We start from the raw sequence: 22,627 nt of genomic DNA, 5'->3' as shown, positions 1-22,627 counted from the left end.
CAAAAAGTTAAAAACCCAGTTCCCAGGGACTTTTAATAAGACCTGAGAATCCCTTAGGTCTCTTTGAAAATCCTATCTGGAAATAAAAATTGGATGAAGTGTAGGATTTATTGGCTCTGACAAAAAAAAAAAAAAAAAAAAGACAGCAGCAAGTTTTCAGACAAACTGCAGACTGGAATAACAGAAGAGAAGTGATATGAATTTTCTAACAAGGCTTGTCAGTTTTCTTGTCCTTATTAAGGAGAACAGAACATCTGCAAATGGGGCAGACATGATATTGAAAATAAGTCCTGAATGAATCAATTCAGCAAAGAACAATCTGTGCACATGATTTTGGTTTTGGCAAATCCTCAAACAGCTATTAACTGGAAAGCTAAATGGGGTCAGCGATTCAAGTCTGGCTGGAAGATAATAAAATCATAAAAACATCATAATATGCATTACTTAAATGTGAATAGTCAAGGCACATTTGGATTAAGTGTGGCTGATTTCTCCTTCAGATTGAGACACCCATGTTTAGATGTGTCCATGTAGGTGCCTATAATGAATGAGTTACCTCAGCTCCCATTACATCAATATGGTCTGTCAAGGCCAGAGGCCTTTTCAGCTGATCAGATGTGAGGAGTTCACTCAGAGTGAACTGCATGGCTATGGACTTTTGTGACTAGTGTCTGCTGGTCACCATCATAGCTGCTCCATTCTTTGTGATAATATGCCTTTTTGTCAAATTCATCACAAAAAAACTTCTGCAACATTTGGATTTCAAGCGCAGGGTTTAGAATGCTCTCCAGGATACCTTGGTTACCCTATTGACTATTTCTTCTAATGAAAACACAAATCCTTTCACTACAAGGTCTGTAGACGGCTGATCATCTATATCCATGTGCTCTGTAGAAATAGAACTTGAGTTGAATATCCCATGGAACTCCCATAGCTATTTTTGGTTTATATTTCTTTGGTTTAACCTTGGTCCTATTTTTAACTGTGGAACATCAGTGCTTACCAGTGAACCTGATAAGAGCAGAACCCACACAACCCATTCATTCTCTCTTGCATTTAGCATTTTCCTGTAGCATTGGTGGCCTATAGCATTTACCTAAAAGAGTACAAAAGAATAGGACAAGCACGTATTCACATTTCTCTAGTTTGCTTTTCCAGCCTCCAGAAATTTTCAGTGCAGAAAGTTCTAAGTCAAAAATTATATCTGAGTCTTGCTTGTTGATTTCTAGAATTTTATGAGTCATTTAAAAAACTGTTCTTGTGTGTTGACAGGACGGTGAACTTAGCTGTTCATGTTTATGTTTTCCATGCTACTTAGGAATTTTTAATCCTTCTGTTTTACACACTCCCTCTTCCAGCTAGATAACAACCTCAATCCTTTCACTGTTTTTTCCGGATTTACTTCTTTGTCCATAACGTGTTTTATTAGAACCTAGCAGCATAATTTTTCTTGTTCCCTAGTAATAATTCAAAAAGGAGAGGTGAGTTTCTGTTCTTGGCAAATACCATTTACATCCTAAATTTTGTTATTCTAATCTTAATTTGCACTAATGGCAAATAAACTTCATAAGAAGCATGTTAATAAAAACAATTTTTCACAATAATGAAATTGTAATAGTGGTAATTCTACCTTTTGGACATTGAGACTATTTTGTAATTCTACTTTTTCTGAAGGGAAGAAAATTAAGAGTAACAAAGGTTTTCTAAATCAATAGGAAACAGATGTGATTCCCTTGAAAACTCCTGCATTGAAGCTTCTTTATTATCTTGTTTATAATGTTTAAGTAAATCAGCTCTAAAATAAGTAGTGCTGTGGGGCAGAGGACATTGATTAACTGCCTGAGTTTGGAGGGCAGTTTTACCCAAATCCAATTTCATAGGCATCAAGACAAGTGGAAAATTTAAACTCATTTCAACACTAGGAAGACTTTTAAAGACCATTTATACAAATTGAGCATGTTATTCTATGAGGTTTTTTTTAATTGCTGTATTATAGTAATAACAAAAGATCAGTTTTTCATGAGATTACACATAGATATTAACGGTAACTAAAGAGCAATGAATGGGACATACTTAGAAAAATTAAATTATAAGTTAATGAGATGATGCTCTGCCCTGAACTAGTGTGGTTCTAAATCTCCAAATTTGCTGATAACTGCAAAAAAGTAGGAAACAGTAGGTGTGTGTTATTTGAGTAGATTTATATTAATTGATGTAGGCTGGAAAAGCTTGGTGCAGACAAAATGGTGGATGTAAAAAAAAGGCTTTTATAATCTGTGAGGCTTTTGAATGGAAGTGAGTTGGAATATAGCTCTGTCAAAAGTTTAAAATTAAAAAACCTGGGGTTTTTATTGTAAAGAAATGTTGTCATCTTGAAGGGGAATTTTCCTTTGAAGATGATAATTCTTTTGTTTGTCATGCTTATGATTAGATTTATTCATATGAATAATAAATTTTCATTAATCTTAAATGAAACTCAATTATAATTTTATTTTCCTATTTAAAAATGTAAAAATATCTAGAAAAGTTTTAGACCAAAAATGTAAATTCTTTCTTTTTGATTGCTTTGCCAGGATATTTTACTTGTCTTTTCATGATTGTATGTTAGGTTTAATTCTTTTTTTTTTTCATTTTTGCATATAGCCTGGAGCAGAGCTGCCAGCTTTGAAAACAGAGGTTTTAACTGAGATGACATATACCAGTTGCTTCTGAAGTGAGGTCATCTGGGATTTCTCACCTCTCATTTTGAGCTCTGGATGAAGCTCAGGATACCAGATGCTCTCAGTCCTCCTTACCTGTTCCATCCCAAAGGATTCAGTTTTGTGGTTTGCACCGTTCCCTTTCATCATCACAGGGCCAGTGACTGCTTTGATTTGCATTCTGCATGAAGTATGTTGGGATTGAACTTGGCCAATTATATTTTTTTCCATTGAGCAACAATAGTAACTCTGCATGAGAGCTTAAGGAATAAACTGCACTAATTACAAAGTATTATAAATTTTGTATTTAGAAACTTTTTTTCAAAGGGCAGATACATCACAGTGACAAGTAAGAGCAGCTGAGATGTAGTAGTGTGGAATAACTGATTACTTCTTGGCAGAAAGAGCAGTGATTTACTGGTGAGAAAATTTCTTCCTCTGTTCCTCTGACAATCACCAATAAATTACTATGTCTTTTCCCCCAACTTTAAATATTTACAAGCATCCCAGGAGAAAAATGTATTCTTCATTCTCTGAACATACTTTCTGTGTCTTGTATCATCACTTACTAAAGGTATTATGACACAGTGCTATTTAGTATCTCTCAGAACCACAGCTTTAAGCCATCTCTGTCCTCTGTTTGGCTATATCTCAAATCAGGTGACATGTTTCTCTTTCCTTTAAATGTGTCCTGTGGATGTGTGATATTTAGTTGTTAAATTTACTGGAAATACAGGGATGAGTTAAACCGCTGACCTCCTGCAGGAAGCAGCTATCATTCATCTTGCAGTTTGGGACTGTCACATTTGGTTACTGAACAGCTTTTAAAGCAAACTGCTCCAGACTTGTACTGAGGTGAAACAGAGGGAACAAAAAGTAATTTCTTCTGTATGCACCCTGGAATTTTTGAGGTTTATAAATGTGCTAGTACTGCCACTCTCACTTGTTTGCTTAGGTTTCTAAAATTGGAGTAGTGTTTAATTTTGACAGAAACTATGGGGCCATTTTAAAATTTGATTTAGCATTTTAGTAAAAACTAAGGCCTAGGCTGTAATTAATTATGTCATTCCATTTCATTCAACACTTGTCCTGCTAATATTGAATTCTTTTTATGTTGCTGTAGTTATTCAATGTCCAGTTACTTTTCCCATTGTTCATACAACTTTTAGTTTTAATGTTTTAGAATGCCATTCATTCTTTACATTGTAACCTACTTTTTAGTGAAATAATTTCTAATCATAAATTTCAAACAGAAATAGGATAGACATGCTCTGATAGGTTAGCAATTTAGAAATTTCATTCTAATAAAAACATAAGTAAAATGAGATAACATCTTAAAATATTTAAATACGACTGCAAATATTATAGACTCAGTATTTCAAAAATTGGAAATACTATGAGATGCTTCCTAAGTCAGGATCAATCTTGCAATGCAATCTAAATCACATTTTACAGATTTCTTCCATAATTGTGAGCAGTGGAAGCTTATTGTTGGAAACTGATACTGTGTTATTTTATGTTATGTTGTATTTCATTGCTGGCAATTACATTTGATGAGTTGGCTGCACTAATTATTGTGCTAGAATTGTGGAATGGTTTGTATTGGAGGGGACCTTAAGGATCATATAGTTCCAACACCCCTGCCATGGGGAGAAACATCTTTAACTTTTCCAGGTTGCTCAAAGTCTCATCCAGCCTGACCTTGAACACTTCAGGGATGGGGCATCCACAGCTCCTCTGGGCAGCCTGATCCTGTTTCTCACCATCCCCACAGTACTGAATTTCTTTCTAATATCCAACCTAAACCTGCCCTTTCAGTTTGAAATAATTCCTCCTTGTCTTGTCACTTCATGGCCTTGTAAGAAGTCTTTCTCCATCTTCTGCTTTGTCCCAAATCCTCCTTTGATAGCTGTGATTTTTTACCTGTGTAAGTGTAGCTTAAAAGATTTTTATCTCTCAAAAAGTTTTCAATTGTGAAACTTTCGACAAGTTACTGTTTGAGGGGTTGGCAGGGAGTGTTAGACAAACTTTTTAAAGAAACTGGAAGCCAGATTTGTCCTTAGTTATTTGAAACAGTAAAATTCATATAACATTACAGAGTCTATGTATGTTTCCTTTAACATGAAAGTCTATATTTTTTATATGCAGTAGCAAACTTGACAAAACTACAGAGAGTAATGAAATGCAAAGCAGCAGGAAGGCACAGGGCTTTCAGTGGAGAGAGTAATTTGCAAGGAATACAGCTGGCTTCAGTTTTAGTTTGGCCACAACCTGCATTCAAGTACACCTGAATATTCATTCTGTGGAATTCCAAGGTTTTATAGGAAATGGACTGCAGAACAAAATAGTACTCTTCAGTTCTGGCAACACAAGTATTACCAGTGCAGTTTCATGCACACTTTAGGGTAGCACAAAGTTCCCCTGATGCTGGAAAAGCTGCCTGATGGATCTGCCTTCTGATCTGGCAATTAGTTCTGCTCCTGTGCTGCCCTTGTGCTGCCCTGTCCTCTTCAGGCTGGGAGAACTAAACCCACCTAAAACCAGCCAGAGGTAAAAGAGGCAGGAATGTGTTGACTCTTCAGGAATGAACAGTCAGGGCTGTGACCATGCCACTCTATGACATTAAATGCTCAGGAAGTTGTTATTTTCCAGTGTTTTTTTTTCCTTCTCTCTATCTCTACAGATAATTGTATCCTCTTTTTTCCTGAGACAGAGCCACAGTAAAAGCTCCTCAAGGCTACTCATCATCAAGGAGAATTATATTCTTGTGTCATAGAAAGATTTGATCCAGGACAGGTATTTTTTCTTAGAAAATGAAAGTAGCTGGAGCTGGTAAAGGGGCACAAATGACTCTATTAACTTGTCAGGTGTCAGGAGTTCCGGAGATCGTCAGACCTAGTCACAGTTTCCACCAGCTCTGAAACATTCTCTGCCACCAGTGTGTTTTTAAAATATTAGATTACATATTATTATTGTCTCAAACTATTAGAATTATTTTATTTTGCCCTTTGTCCTTTTATCTCTTGGTGCTGTGTTATCCTGGTTAGGTTGCTCTGGTTTCTCCCACCTAGAGTGTTGGTTTCAGATGTTTGGACAATGCTGTCAGGCACACAGTGTGATTCATGGGGCCAGGACTGGATTTCTGTGATTCTTGTGTGTCCCTTCCAGCTCAGGGCATTTGAAGGCAGAACGAGGGGACAATCCAGCATGCATTACTTCAGCCCTCTGCCCACAGCTCTTTAAGAGCACAATCCTTGACTGCAGAGCAGGGATGCAGGGAAAGTGGCCTGAGAAAGCCAAGGAAGCAATTGTTAAAATGGTCTCCCAGTGAGAAACATGGAGTCAATGAACTCGGTACCTCCTAAAAACATCTTAGTGCTGCAAGTGGAGCCATGTACTCCTGATGAATCATGCTGCATCTGTAGTACATCCACGTCCCAATGTGTCACATCAATAGGGGATTCAAAGGGAATGACAAGTAAAAGCAAGGAGTAACAGTGTGATGGAATGTAAGTAACATTAGTGTCTCTTTTTTTCCCCCCCATCATGCTACTTAAGAGGTCTGTGCTTTGATGTATAATACAAAAGGGCAGTAGAGGAGGGAAATGTGAAGGATGGGTGGGTGTTAGTGATGTGCAAAATAGCAAGCTTGCCTTTAAATGACTTGGCAAGGACCTAGCTGTGAAAAAAGGCACTGCTGACAACTTGGAATCCCCCTAAGTGTGATGTCCCTTCTCCTTGAGCAGTCTTAAAACTGAAATAGTGACAGGCTTTTAGTTATGTACATCTGCCTTCTCATTATTGAAAGTAAGTTAGGAATATTTATATTAATTGATATAAAGAAAAGCTGAAGAATTGCTTTCGTTTGGAAAGTTATGTTTCCATTTATAAATAATGAAGGTCTTTTACTGACATGTATACCCATTTTAATAAAATAGATTAGCAAATAAGGAGTATTTGTTGTGATTTTGTTTTATTTTTGTTGCATCATTTACCTGGTTAATGTCTTTGCTGATGATCTCTTGCACTAGCTGGCACACGGCTTTAATTTTGCTTTAGTTAAATTCTTGTAACTTAGAGCTTCAGGTAGAAGCTGTTTTTAAGGAATGCATGCATTTGGTATTTTTAGAATGAAAGTACAGAACTGCTCTGGTCCCCCAGTTGGTGGAATAATTATTCTGATGTAATTAGAAATCTAATTAAACTTTTGCACTGATGTTTTGTTCAGGAAATGTTCTTTGCACTTTTATCTCCAATATGGAATAACACAATGAACCATCCTAGTGTAACTGCTTACCAGCTTTGCAATAACAATCCTTGAAGAAGTAGAGCTTAAAATTTATTAAAGAACAATGAGAGGAAAGAAGGGACTCTTAAAAATTAATTCCCAGCTCAAGGTCAGCTTGAAGCAGTGCCAGGCTCTCAATCTTCTACTGCTCTTAGCAAAGGGTATAGTCCAATAGATTAAGTAGGAAAGGCCTCTTCAGCTGCTGGTGCACAGGATCTGCAGCAGTTGCAGATAATTTGATTTCTTTTCCTTTAAAAAAAAAGAAAGGAAAGAAAGCACATCCTCCAAATATGAAAATATCGCTGTTTAGGGATTTTTCTGCATGTGCCTACATAAACAAGATAACCTGAATTATTAAAAGTGTGAATTTAAAGAGGATTTGTTGTGCCACATTTGTTAAACACCCACACTGTGTGGGCACTCAGAAGTAAAGTGATGTTCTTTAAGTTCAGCTTAACTGCTGACTTAGCCTTTTCTTCACAGTATGGTTGAGGTTGGCAGGGAGCTCTAGAGGTTCTCATGTCCAACCCAGAGGCTCAGGCAGGGCCTCAAGCCCAGGATTGTGTCCAGTTGGCTTTTGAGTACCCCTGACAGAGGAGATGCCCCAGTCTCTCTGGACCACCTGTGCTGCTGCTGCTGTCCTTATGGTGAAGGTGTTTCCTGATGTTCAGGGGGAGCCTCCTGTGTTTCAGTTTGTCCCCTTTGCCTCTGGTCTGTCACTGGGCACCATTGAGAAGAGCCTGGCTCCATCCTTACACTCTCCATTCAGATATTTATGCATAAGATCTCCCCCAAACCTTCTTCTTCGAGGAGTATCAATCTCAGCTGTCTCAGTTTTCCTCACAGGAGAGGTTTTCCAGTCCCTGAATCATCCTCGTGGCCCTTCCTTGGGCTCTGTCCATGTGCAGCAGTCCAGGTGTGCTCTCACCAGTGCTGAGCAGAGGGGAAGGATCACCCCTTAAATCACTGCTTTGAAACACTCCTCAAATGTAGCACAGAACAACATTAGCCTCCTTTGTCATATGGACCAAATCTTTCATGGCAACCTTTAGCACTTAAGGATGGAAAATGCCTCTTTTTAAATTGCTCCCTTTGACTCATACATTGGGATAGTTTTTTAATTATGTACTTTAAACCCATTTTCCCACATCTCTCTCTCTCGATGTCTCTTCAGTGACAAAAGCCTATTTAAGATTATATATGGTCACATCTACCACTCTAGCTTTTAGAAGTCTGATTTAATAAATACCTGGAAATTAAATTTACACGAATAGTAATGTATAATTAATACATATATTCTCTGAGACATAATAGGAAGGGGATCACTGTTACTGTGTCCTTCTCTGTATTGGAATATCTACACATTAATGGAAATTATGCCATGTTTTTCACAATATTTCCTTCATCTTTTCTGGCTTTGGGATTAGCCATCTGGTCTTTGGTCCAGTGCTGACTTCAGCCAGGTTGTGAGAACAGTAGGAGAACTGAAGCTATTGCAGTTACCTGCACTGCTGATAATTCAGTGCAATTTGCCTCTCTGGCTTTCCCAGGCTGGTGCTCAGTAATGCAGCAGCCATGGACCCAGGAGGCCTCTCAGTCTTGGATACCCTGTTATCTCTCTCAGATGACACATTGACCTTCCTTCTTATGGATAAAAACTGTTATAATCAAATGTAGATATTGCTGCCCAGCTGGGATTTGGGAACAGTACAACTACATGCTAACAAAGTGCACAGGTTGGGGGAATTTATCAGAATACCAGTACACAAAGAACCCATAAACACATTCCTAACAAATTATGATGGTGGTATTAAATGACACATGGCAAACATGCCCCTCTATACTTTTTTTTTTCTAGAGGAAAAGATGTGTGCAGCCAGACTCATTGCCACCTGGTAATTTAAGAACTTGCTACGGTGACTGGTGAAGTTTTACTTAGGGTGTAAATATTTTAAATAGCCTTGGATTCATTAAGCATTTCTTTCTCTGGCAGAGCAGAGAACTTATCTCTTTATTTATTTATAGAGTAATTTTTCCTCTTGTCATGAGAAAGTAGTTGAATCTCTGGTATCTAGTTTCTTCCACACTAGAAAATTATGTGAATTAATTGAATCAAGATGAGCTTTAAACATGTTGCTTATAAAGAAGTTTACACTGCAATTTTTTCTTTCAGAAGTATCCTTTCATGTCAGGATGACTGGGAAATCTATAGTGTAAATTCAGTTTAAGCCTATGGTAGGACTCTTCCTGACTTTCACTCGTACTATGTGTATTATTTATCATCTCAGTGTTCTATTTCTGCTATTCTTAGCATGTGGCTTTGTTTCATTCAAGCAGTATATTGACTGTGTGGACTGGTTAGGAGCAAACTGTACAAGGCAATGAAAATCTCCTTTAATTTTTATTTTAGAAGTTCATGAGGAAAATTATAAGGTGCAAGCAATACCAGTACAAAATTTCTTGCATTTTAGTTTTATATTAATGAAGAAAAGAATTACTAGAAATAAGAGTTCAGGTAAAAATCTTCCATTTTCCCGTTGTGTGTTTATCTCAGTTTGCACAGATGATGTGTGCCATGAAATGCATCCAGCATGCAGGAAAGTCTGGAGGTAAGAGAGCTGCAAGATGGAGACAAGATCTTCAATGAAGCTTTTCACCTGAGAGTAAAATGAGTTTTGAATATTTTTTTTCATTCACTAAGAAATAAAAGCAAAGTAACTTTTTAAGGGTTTCTTAAAAACTTTAAAAATCTGCTGTAGTACTCAGGCTTCTTACAGATGGGCAATTTGATTCCTGGTTTCAAATTCCTGGGTGCTTATCCTTTCTCCCAAAGCAGTGAATAATACTCCTGCTTTGATTTAGCACTCCTCCAGACTACTCTTTTTGGATTGGCTGATTTTTACTTTTACAAACTTTTCTGTTTTGCTTCTGGTCCCTTGTGCTCAGTTATTTCAGGGAAGGTAAACGTGAAGGGTTTGAGTCCTGCTTGTTCCGTAGAGCAGGGTTCTCATGGTCTGTTTTGTTTCCTGTGCTATGGCTGTCACCTTCAGTTTGCTCATGCTGTGCTTTCTGTTCCATTTCTTGTTTGGCCAGTGTCAGGAGCTTGGGCTTGTTACCCTGGTGGGGATCCATGCTGCTGATTAATAGCACAAGTGGCTAAAAATAGATGGAGTTCAAGTAGGAGACGTTTGCTGATAATAAAATGTTCTGCCTTTTATCCAGGGTTCTCAAATGTGATTCTAATCAGGTGACAGAATGGCCATGACTGCTCACAAAATGAAGGAACTGATATATAATTTTTTTAAGTCATCCTCTGCAGAATGGAAACTTCTTTTGAGCAAAACAGAAGGCACAAGCATGTTAATCAGTTTAAATGTTATCCACAGTTATTTTTTTTGCCGTGGATGAGAGGCTTCTGCTGAGGGAGGCTGTTGAGAGTCTTGTGAAGAACATGTGACAAATATCTTTTATCCCTTTTCAAAGTGGGAGTCTTGTGTCCTTGTTTAACTGTATATAATAGGTTTTGCTTGAATTTGAAATTCTGAAATCCATATAGAAATCATAGGTGTAATGAAGATGCCAGTTATTATTTTATTGCTTAGTTGGAAATACAACTTCAGATACTTTTTTTTTCCTCAATCTGTATGTAAGTTGTAATTATTCTTGTAATGAAGTTTAATTATGGTTGTTATTGTCACATGGAAAGCTGAATACAAGCAACTTCAGGCAACTCTCATACCCCTTGACATTTTTCATCAGTACTGCTACAGTTGGGTGCTTTGTGCTCTTTTATCAAAGATAAATATCAAGGATAAATTTATCAAGAATAAATTATCTTTCCACAGAGTGAGAAACCTGTAGTGCACAATTATAACACTACAAGTTATGCTTTATGTTATAAACATTACAAGTTATACTGGCAGTATTAATTAATCCTCAGGTGTATTGAAAAGATTCTACTCACCTAAACTTGAGAAGCAATGCAGAAGAATAGTGAGCACTTTTATGGGAGAGCTGATGACACAGATTATTTGGGGAGTATAAAAGGTGTGTTCTTGATGTCTTTTACCACTTGCTGATACATTTCCAAAAGTTTCATCTCTAGAGCTTAAACTAAAAGTTTTGTTCTTCCAAGAAGATTCATCTGCTTGGAAAAACTGAATTGGCAAGTTCTTTGATATGCTTAAATTAGAAGTATGATATGTTTGCCCACTGGAAAGGAAAAGCCAGAAATTTTACAATCATTCAAAGAAAAGTAAAACTTTGTGATTTTTTTTTACATACTCAACTTGAAAATGTTGTTTGTGCATAAAGTAAAAAAATATCATAAGCATGAAAAATGCTACTGGTTGGCTATAACTATACATGTTTGCATTACTTTCCTCATTTGAGCACAAAATACCCTAGCCTACCTAAATCTCCTTGGCATTTAGATCCCAGAAGTCTGCTTTTGAATTATCTGAAAGTAAAAATTGCTGTTCAAAGTTAGAAAGATAAATACACTGAAACCTGATTTCCAGCCTAGCCAAAATTCTAGTATTTGGCTCTTTTATACCTTAGAACTTATTTATGACTGAAGTATAAGAAAATAATATATTCACTTTACTGATGAAGCAATTGGACTGTAGTGAAGATGGCCATGCTTTCTGGTCTGTAAAACAGTGCATCTTCTGCTCATGGCTTAAAAAATCATCTGACTATTTTATGGTGGAAAGGGAATGTACTGAGAAAGTAAGAGAAGAACAGGTAAGCATTTTGATCTAATAGGGTTGTATCAGATATTGGGAACCAGAAGGCCTAATGCACTAAAGCAGAAGAAAAAGCAGTCAGTAGTCTTGTATTAAAACAAAGAAACGAACAAAAAAAACCAACCAAAACCAAAAACTTTTCCAAGTGTCAGGCTAGACACTTTTCTGTTTTGTTGGAGTATTTTATGCCATCTGTCTAGACTGTAAGATCTTTAAGGCAAAATGAGATACACAAGTGGCACATGGACTGCTGCTAGGACTGTTAATTGCTTAGTTTCCACAACATCTGGCACACATTCTATAACACATTTTCTTCTGCCTGTTAAATGCAGATAATATTTATTTACCTGCATGTCACTAGGGCTTTGAAGAGTCTTGTGGAAACCAAAGGAATAAATGAGCCCTGGAGGTGAATTGAAGCTTTTCAGACACCACAGTCCAGACACAGTCTCTAACTCTAGGTTTTTAAGCACTGTCTTGCCTCTCACTGGAACAGTTTTCTGATGCTCTCCCTGAACATCTGTTGATAGCCTCTTTCATAGCCAGAATCCAGGTCCAGACAGAATTCCCCTGTTGCAAATGTCCAGCCTGATGTTCATAAAATTTGCACATTACTGTGGGACCCGTTAAGTTTCATGGTGGTGGTTTTATTGTGCCATCAGTGCCACCTCAGTTGACTGAATGGCAACAGACATAAAAGGGGAAGAAAAACATTTTATCTTCTGTTGCTCTGTTTCCTTCTACTGAGCTGAGGAGATATAAAAGAGCCCTTGGAGTATCAGAATTGAAAAGGTCTCAGCTGGAAATGGTTGACAGCATTGCCTCCAACAGACCAAAAGAAAAGGAAATAAAATGGGACCAAAAAGTTCACTGTGCAGGAATAGCATATACAGAGTTAAGCTTGAACTGGGTCACATAATAGGAGTTTATTCTTTTTTTTTTCTCTTTCTCATTATTTCTTCTAGCTTTGAACCATTTCTTTAAAAAATGAGACCTCTTCAGTTAGTCATCATAAATTAGTCATCCACCAGTGTTTGAGGTATTGGCCCCAAGTGAACTAGGCTGGTGTAGTAAAGTATAATTCAGCTCCTGCATAGCCTTTCTTTGTGAACAGGGCAAATGAGCTTGGATGTGGTCTCTGTTTCTTTGTGCTTGGATTCCAGCTGCTGTGACTGGGTATGGAGGGCTCCTGAATGGCTGTTCTCTATTAGGACCTCGCTGCAGAAAGGAACCTGCTGGTGCTGTGCTTACATCTCTCTGACTGCAGGAAACATCCAGATCCTATCTAGCCATATTTATCTGCATGAAGCTGCAGAAGCTAAAAGTCATCCCACGGTGTTTTAGCATATGCTGAAAAATGAAATACTGTCAAACTCCTACAGTACTTGAAATAGACTTGAAATAGCCTTACAGTTTTTCTCCTTTACACTTTTTCTGTAGGGATCATTCAGGGATTCAGATGCAGTGGGGCACAGAAATAGAGAATGAATCTCTCACTTGTCGAAATGAAAATTAACCTTCTGAACTAAGATGGCTTTAGATAACTAGAGTCCCCAGTTTCATGCCTGCTTTCTGTGTTACACAGAAACTGCAGAATGAATAATTCAATAAGTGATATCCAAGTTTATAATTTGAAAGGAGAAATGTCTGGAATTTTTCTATGAATGAGATCTTTGTAATTTTTTAAGCCTGATTGCTACCAGCATAGATCTTTGTCATTTTTTTCAGCCTGGTTGCTACCAGCATAGATGATGGTCTAAAAATATGCTGACTGTTGTTCATACCTATTCAGTGTAGCCAACAAGGAAATTTCATGTTTTGATCAGCAGTATAAATCTGCAAAATAACATTCTTGGTGCCAGTTGCAACAAGTAGAAGTTTGCTATTAATTTTAAGGTGGCTGAATTTCATTGCTCTGTGTACAGTTAAAACAACATTATAGATGGGAGAAGTATTGAACATCAGAGCCTTATCATACACAATTATGAAGCCATCCATCCTGATCTGAGGGTGGTGGGTGCTGTCCTGCTTGAATTTTGCAGTTTAATTACTTTTCCTGTTGTGTGTATGTGTGTTTGTGTGTTTGTGTGTGTGCTTGATGAGAGTCTTCTCCACAGACTGGTTTATTACCCCATGATTTTACAATGACTAAGTAGTGATTCAGGGAAGATTGAAATGTTAATTTCCTTGTTCTCCTATTCTTTAAGAGGCCAGCATAGGTAGAGTGAACACTACTAAAATAATTTTGGTTCTAATATTGACTGCATAAGTACAGAATGAGATTCTACCTTCTCATTGAGGTGAAAGAAGAAAAACCCTCAAGCTGAGGTTTCTAAATCATCACCTTACTCCCACAGATGATCATTTTCACGTGGCAGATGATTATTTCTGGAATCAAGAATCTTACTTATTTCCTGATGTGTCATTTTAAAATTTTTCTAAATTGTCTTTAAATACTGTTTAGGTATAGATATCACACATAACAAAAAAAAACCAACAAAAAAACCCCCAAAAAACCAAAACAAAACTCAAATGCCTAGGCTAGAGGTAAACCTCTGAGGAATGTTCTGGATTTTTTCATGTGCGCAATGATTATTTGTAACCATTATTTTCTGCACCCAGGATGATTTTTAGGCTGAAACTGTCTTGCTGAATTTTCATTATGAAATGCTTGTATTTAAAAATAAACCCCTTAGTTTTGTTTCTATCACACCAACTTGTCTTTCAATATGTGCCAGTGACCTGGCATGGTGACTACATTTCTGAGCCTTAGGTCTCCATGGAAAATCTTCAAATGTTGGATTTAATTTTTTTTTTTTTTGGAAAAATATCCAACAATATGCAGATAATGTCAAATATTTTTAGGAATGGATCCTAAAAATATAATACAAAGTTATTTAGCTGTTTTATGCCTTCTCCTTTAAAAGCCCATGTGGGGCTACTCTCTCTTGTCCTAGGCCCCCATCTCTACCATCACACTTCCAGGATAAACTGTGTGCTTTCCAGCTTGGAATTATTTCTGATTCACAGAGTTGCTCATTTAATAACAGAAGGCATTCTGTGTGACTAGAGTAAAATATAGGGAAGGGGAAGCATATTTCTCCTTTTTCAAGTAGAAAGAAAGGTTAATTCACTTTTATATTCCTAATTTATCTGAGGAACAGCATCTCTTCTGTAATGTAACAGAAGCATTTTCCCAGACTGCTTTAATTCCTGTTCCTGTCCTGAACATTTAGGAACAAAACCTCTTATTTCAATAATCAGTGAAGGCCTGTCAGTGCCTATACCAGGAACAGGATACTCCCTTGGTGACTGTTCCACTCTATATTGTGGAAATATGACCACCTGCAACACTGGAAAATGAGGCACAGAGGAGCAGATGAGCCAAGGTTACAATGCCCACAGAACTGGTGTCGGGCAGAGACATTCAGCAAACCTTGAAACCTCCTGAAGCAGTTCAGTACCATGTCCAGGGCCTCTTTGTTCTTCCTTCCTCTTGAGCCCTTGCATTGCCCGAATCTGTATTTTTCAAAAGTATTCAAATGATTGAGTCTTGACAAAATTATCAGTTTTGAAGAGGCTGACTTTTGGTTTTCTGACATCTTAAGGAACACAGTGGAGAGGTCTCGTCTCAGGTAACTGTAAGATCACTATGAGAAACCTGCAAGACAAGTTGAAAAAGAAATTTTATGGTATGGCTCACTTAGATTATTTTAGAAGAGAAGTTTGGGTTCAGTTGCCTGACAAAGGGAACCTGGAGTTGTTTCAGGTGCTGTGGGTATTCTGCCTATGTCTCTGACACTCCAGAAAGGACTGAAACTCCTGCTGGAATCTCTCAGTGCTGTGTGGGTATCTCAGTCTGTGGTTTCTCAGATGGCAGTAGAAGAAAAGGTTTTGACAACAAATTCTAACCCCATTTTATTGCAATAATAGCAGTAATAGCAATAATCATGAACATGTTTTTAATACATATATCTTATAGACATGCTTAATGTATTTGTATCCATGCAGGTATAATACAGATTTATAGACCTGTAGTTTGCAAAGACAAACTCTGATACTGAGTTTTGCAGAGTGTTTGGTACTGACTGAAGGTGGGAGAACAGAGGTGCAGCAGTTAGTGAGATTAGCAATCCTCTTTGATGTGTAATTGCAGCTGTGTGGTTCGTGCTTTTGTGTGCTGTGCCTCCCGCTGGGGCAGGCGCTGCACACTCAGGAGCTTTGCAAGTGAAAACATAATGTACTTTATTATTCTCGCAGAAAGGGGAGGGAGAAACCAAGCACAAAAAAATAACAAGAAACAAAAGCAAAGTACTTTTAGCTTCTCTTCATCATAAAGGAAAAAAAGAACGCAGCAGGAAAATAGCTTCCATATTTTTAGGCAATTGTGAGTCACCCTAAATCTCTTAGGATATTTTAGTAAAATTATATTAAAAAAGCTTCTGTGAAGTAATGAACTCGTAAGTTTTTCTGTGTGACATATTTCAGTTGCTTTTTTAAATGTTTCTTTATAACTTCTTCAGTGTAAAGAATCAGTTATCCACCTGGGAATGCAAATGTTGTGAAGTAAGCTATGTGGATTTTAAGAGGAAAAAGACTGGATAATCTTTTCTGAGGTTGGCTGTGGCATTCTGTAATTCTACACTAGACTATCAGTAGTAGCAATTAAGGTGTTCACACATCTGGGAAAGTAGGGGTTGGTGGGGTAATCCATGTCCTAATGTCACTGTCCTGCCCCTAAGGACCTTTTTGACAACTGTAGGGTCTGGGCTTAGGCAGGTGTAGTTGAGATAGAGAATGGGTTAGAATAAAGTCACAGTGTTGTCAAAAAATGACAACAAGGGAATTGCATCCTTAGACAATTACTTTTAGCAATAGTTCAGGTAAAGGCTTGGAAGATCTGGAATGATAAAAGTCTCCAGTACCATTTGAAAGCTTGTGGACACTTTCATATCCATTATAGAATTAAAGTATTACAACTAAAACCAGCACTAACTGAGCAGTAATTATCTTTTATACGTGTTCTACCTTTAACCCAGAATGACATAAATTGTGTGTTTTTACATCATCAGATGTCAATGGGCAGAGCTGCTGAGTGTAAGGAAAGTGAGGATTTTCTGAGAGGTGGGGAGGATACAAACATGTCCACATACTGTCAGCCATGAGCAGCTCTCTCCCCTTCCTCACAGTTGCTCCCTGCCCTCATATTTTTTTTAAACTGAACTGGGTTACTCTGATGTAAAACTCCAGCAGACCTGGGTCACTTGAGGACTGTTTTTTCATTAAACATGTTAACTTAATATTTTTAGTCATGTAAAATTGCTAAAAATTGTTGTGGCAATTACTCAAGAAATGGCACAAAAGGTTTTTTGATTTTGTTGTTCTGCCATCGCATGAATAGCCAAAGGCAAGTTGAATTGATAGCCAAAATGTCTTAGCTGTAAAAATATTCTGTGAGCACCATTCCCTCCACCATGTACCCTCTGTAAAAAGGTTCCAGGAAGTTATACAAAAGGAAGAGAACTGTAGATCCAGAGATTCTTGTTCTGGTCCTTGACCTGATACTCTCCAGCTGCCTGCAGGAAACTGAAGCCACCTTCTTAAAACAGGCCAGTGGCTGATATAAATCTGATAGTTAAGTTTTATTTGTAACAAAGATAAATGAAGAGAAGTAGCTGGGTATTGTTTCCTTGTATAGAGTAGTGTGTAATAACACATCACATTTTGCTTTTTTTGGACATACTATTAATAAAACAATTTCAGGTCTTTCAGGCTTTCTTGTCAAGGTCCCATGTTGGTGTGAAAGAATACTTCAAATGAGGTTGCATGTTAAAAAAAAAAATGTACTCATCTGGCCATAATTTTAATATTCTTATGCTTTTACTTCTGCTGCATGGTATATAGGTTGTAGAATAGAGAATAAAGGTCAAAAAGCTTTGGATTTTTAGGGTGATTTATTTGCTACTTTTTTTCATTTGTGTTTTTTTTAAGGTCTTATAATTAGGATTTTTGTAAACACTGCATTGATGTAGAAAGCATTGCATAAACATTGTTCCTTGCTTTCTGTAGAGTATTGGATTCAGAAACAACACAAAATTAGATTTGTAATATATTCATCAAATAGAAAGTCTCCAAGTATAGTTTTAAACATTATGTTTTAATGTTTTGGCTGAAGTTCAAATCCTGAAGGGAAAAAAGTTATTTTTTTGAATAATACTGGTTCATTAGAATAATTTAAGAATTTTTAAGAGGGCTCCCATATGAGGTGCCAGACTGATTCTAAACCTTGCTGAATATCATGTCTCAGAGAATTATGCAAATGCTGGTCAACTGCAGACTGAAGGCTCATGTGTGGAACTTCATGAAATATTAACATCAAGAATTTTTTGGAGGAAAAAGTAAAATCAAGTCTTTTTAATTAATGAATATTTGGAATCAACTTGCAAAACTATCAATGGGATTATTGTAAAATAACTTCTGTTCTCAGGATGCCTCCAAGAAATTGGAGTCCCTTCTAAATTCTCAGAAATCCCAAGACAGGATCCTGTAAAGTCCGTGTAAGATGCTAGCAGGGAAATGCAGGGCTGTTCTTATCTCTACCACTGGCTTATCTCTGCACCTTGGACTTTTTATCACTTTTAACACATCATGCATTACAGATATTTCTGTGGAGATTATTCTCCTGCACTTCCTTTCTCAGACCCTCTCATTTTCTCCCATTTCCTCTTTTCTTATATATTTTTCTTCTTCAGTTGTTGCACAGTGAAGTTTTCATTATTACCTCTGTTCTTCCTCCAGTATTTTCTTCTGAGTTTATACCTTTTACTGTTTCCAATTTTCTAAGCTTCCTCAACCCCCTTGATTCTTTATATTTCCATACAGGGAAAAAAAGAAAACCAGAACAAAACAAAACAAAAAAGCCCCTCTGAAGTAAATATTGGTAATTTCTTTACAAATTAATAGGTCTCATTCTTTTTTTTTTTTTTCCTGGTGTATGCTCTAGGCTAATTATTGTTACTAGGGAGAGGCTGGATTCAGCAGACAGAACCAGCTCTGGAGCTCAGAGCAGCTTGGTGGAGCAGTGGAGGAAGCTGGGAGGAAGTTCCTGATTGGTGAATAGTGATGTGAAAATCCCCATTCCTTTCTCTTTTCCATTATGTGCCTCCTACCTGGTAACTCTCAGTAGCAAAGAATATCCAGGAGAGGATAGGGAATGAGCACAGAGAAATCTGTAATATGGAAATAAAGTTTATAAAGGAAAAACAGCAAAGACAAAAAGACTTAAACAGAGAAAAGAAAAATAGGCATTTGGGCCCTAATTCCCTGCTCACATACTTCAATTCCATCAAAATCAACAGGCATTGGAGGTAAAGTTAATGAGAGCTGGTGTCTCTATGGCTACAGTGTAGCAAAGGCTTTTGTCCACTCCTAATGGGGAAAAGCACCTATATAAACTCCTGACAGCATCCAGCCTTCAGATTTTTTTTTTCCTTCATAAATGCATTTGCTCAAGTGCAGTTTCTCCTTGGTGGTTAAAGGAGTGAAACAAATGAACTTCTAGAATCTGAGAGGTTTAGTCTTCTAATGATATTTTTATTTTCTTTTTTTTTTCCAGACAGAGAAAAATAGTCTTTTGTGTACTTTTTAGGAAGGAAACAGAAGATGAATTCTGGTGCTACTCAGCATGAACACTATTTGTCATATTTCAAAATCATCTCTAATTTTCTTGGCTTCCTCCCCAAATTGCTTTAATCATTAGGCTTTTTCTTAACTACATCTCTGATGTGTGTCATTATTGTGGCTGCCTCCCAACAACTAGCCTAGGGAAAAAAAAAACATCTCACTGGTCTCACAGAGTAGGCAGAGCTGCTTCATAGACACAACAGCAGGATGTATTCTAGGACAGCTGGCTCTGCTGCCAGCCTCAGAAACATCAGGGTGAGTCAGGAGTAATTAGAGCTCAATTCCTGGTCAAAATCAAGACCATTCACTCTCAGTTCTTTCAAATAGGTGTAATTTCACAAAAGTAAGTAGAAGCAGATCATTTTACCCGGTGATAAATTTAAACATCTGTCTGCAATGAGATGTGAATCAATACAGAATAGATTTAATTCTTTATCAGCATAGCAGAGCATTGTCCTAATTCTGTCCCTTGTCATCGTGATGCCCATGTAGGTGGTTGCAAACACAGCAGCCCAACAGGACTTGAACAAAGCCACAAGGTGCTGCACATGGATTGTTTGTCAAGAGGTAATTTGTATTGATTGGGACAGCTGAGTTCTTGGTAGCTTTTTAAAAAAATACCTAGTAGATAAACACTTTTATGATTTTATTTTTTCTCTGTGGAAAGGGAAAAGTTTTGGGCATCTTAGTAAGAACTCTAAATTCTGATGTTCTACCAATATCCTTGTGTGACCCGTTTCTCATAACTCTGTCCCATCCCAGAGGATGCTGCAGCTTCATTCGCAATTCAAATTCCCAGGGCAAACTGTAGAGATAAATCTTGATGTCACAGTCCATTGGATTTTACCTAATATTATTATTTTTCCCTCAAGAACTCCGAGAGACTATGCCTTTCTTCATTGACTTTCATTATGTTTCTCCAGTACATGAATAATTAATATGGATTACTCTGGACTGTTTAAACTCTTTATTAAAGAAATTACCAAGTGTATATAATAGTGTCTCTTCCATTAGATGAACACAGGTGATTTCAACACTAAATTAGCATTATAATGTGATTCAGAAATGTGTGATAAAGGCATGAAGCTGTTTTTCCAAACAGCAATTTTTACTGTTTTCTACATCTATCTGACCTCCATATAGATACAGAGAAATAGACAGATTTAGACCAGTGTTTGGGTCCTGCCTTCCTTTTTTGTAGGTCTTCTGTAAATGCAGCTCCCACATCCATGGGTGCTGTTGTGCAGATTAGAATTCCCTGCAATAAATGACTCTGAACTAGCCCCTTGCACTTCAGACTTCTCGGAGTTACGTGTTTCTTTTTTTCCTTCTAAGTTGTTTTCACCAAGTCTACTTTGTAATTTTAACCAAAAATTGTAACCCAGTTCAAATAAACTGTGAAGTAGAGATGAAGCAAAAAGGAGAGGGATTTTTTGAAAAGTCTGAGGAAGGAAAATAGAGGGGATCCTATGTGACAGGCACTTGGTCATACTGCAGCTCTTGGTACAGGCATCATTGGCTGAAAGATGCTGTACTGTCTTCTAAGTAAAACAGAACATAAAAGCCAATAATAGCAGAGAGGTCCTCTGCAAAAAGCGGTTTCTGCCTTTGAAGTCTGCTTAAGATATTGTTAGGAGAGGAATATTACCCCTAAATATTTGGTAATTGCTTAGTTTTAGAGGCAATATAAGTGGATGAGAATTGCTGTAAATTCTGGTTATGTTTTTTTAAGCACCAAGAAGATACTCATTAAGAATGTCTGCCAAATAATGAAAAGAAAATGTTGGCACTTGTTAGAGGGAAATGATAAACATGTCTCTTTTCCTTCCTTTGATTATGGAAATAATGGGAGCTTTCCCAAAACAGAAGACACAACTTTAAAGAACCATTTTATAAAAAAACTCCTCTGTCACTGAATCCAGCTCCTGAAGACTGAGTACTTTCAGATAATAGGACATAAGTTTCTTTACCATGTAAGTGTTTTGAATATTTTACCTGAAAGAGTTATCTTCCAAAGCACATAACCCCCAGACAGAGTTCCTGTTTCCTCTAGCTAATGGTTCATTACTTCTTTGACCCAGCTTGTCTTAACCCTCACTGTGGAAGACATCTAGAATTATGTTATAATTAGGATTTAGAATTCACTCCTGTACTGCAATTTTGTAAAACAAGTGTGTGCTGGAATAGACTGGCAGTTAGTGATGGGCAAAATGAGGTTGATAGGTATAATGATGGCAGCAGTTCTTTCACAGAATAAATATCACAGAGGCCTCTGCAGTGCAGTGCTTGCTGGCTTGTGTGCAATGATATTGAGGAAGCAGTGCTGGTAATGTCACACTTTGCTGGATGTAAGCTTCAGTGTTATGTCTTTTGGCTATGGATAGTACCAGAAGGTTTTGCTGCCAACAGATTTTTTGGGCAAGGATATTGTACAGGCAATGGGAGGTAAAATTCAGCCTGCTTGCTGGTGTATTTAAACAGTGAAGAGGAATTTAGATTCAATGGTGTTCAGCCTTCAGAATCTCTGCCAGGTACAGAAGAAAGTTCTGCTTAGTTACAGTTGGGATTTCAGTGGGCGTTGGGTGATTTCAGTTCCTGCCCAGAAATTAATTCAATTTTAGCAACTGGTGACCAGAAGGTGTTTAACTGCAGTTACTGAAGGCCTGCTCTCACCTTTATGACATTATGTCTACAGTTTATGAGTACTCCAATTAAATTTTTTTTAATTTTGAAGGGACAAATCCTACATTTTAGGTTGTAAAGATGCTACTTTTTTCCCCAATATGGACACCAAAATGGCAAAAATATTTTGTTTGGAGCTGTTGCTCAAGTAAATGTGTTACTCGAGTAAATCACATTTGACCCCTTCTGCCACAATTAAAGGTAAAAGATTTCAGTTATGATTGTAAGAGGTAATATTTTGCAATGTTTTAGAATTATCTTCTAATTATTCTACAATAATGGATTCATCTCATTTTTTTACAATATAAATAGAGAGCATGTTAATGTTCAGTATAATTAAGTATTTTTGGAGCTACTTCTTTGGCAGATTATATCTGTGCTCCCCGTTTTCCTTTGAGTGAATGGTGATCTTGCTAAAGAAACAGAGTTAGACAACGTAGCAGTGAGAGAATTGTAATTTTTCAGAAGAGATAATGCAAGTTCTTTTAATGTTTACTGAGAAAAAAATGACAAAATGGCTCATCAAA

The 22,627-nt window shown here is 37.2% G+C and overlaps 1 protein-coding gene and 1 long non-coding RNA gene across 3 annotated transcripts in view; both read left to right on the top strand.

The window, feature by feature from the left end:
• LOC135278681 (uncharacterized) overlaps positions 1–6,691 on the top strand; it is a 40,287-nt gene extending 33,596 nt beyond the window's left edge. For both annotated transcript variants that reach the window (XR_010346150.1, XR_010346138.1), the window contains one exon: positions 2,644–6,691. This is a non-coding gene — a long non-coding RNA (uncharacterized LOC135278681). The remainder of the gene's footprint in view (positions 1–2,643) is intronic.
• The window catches only part of PTPRN2 (protein tyrosine phosphatase receptor type N2), a 630,571-nt gene that overhangs the window by 36,538 nt on the left and 571,406 nt on the right, over positions 1–22,627 (top strand). The gene's annotated exons all lie outside the window — the stretch shown is intronic.

This window comes from Passer domesticus, chromosome 1, assembly GCF_036417665.1.
Source record: "Passer domesticus isolate bPasDom1 chromosome 1, bPasDom1.hap1, whole genome shotgun sequence".
Taxonomy (NCBI): Eukaryota; Metazoa; Chordata; class Aves; order Passeriformes; family Passeridae; genus Passer; species Passer domesticus.
The sequence above is the reverse complement of the archived record's forward strand: the minus strand, read 5'-3'. Positions and strand labels throughout refer to the sequence as shown.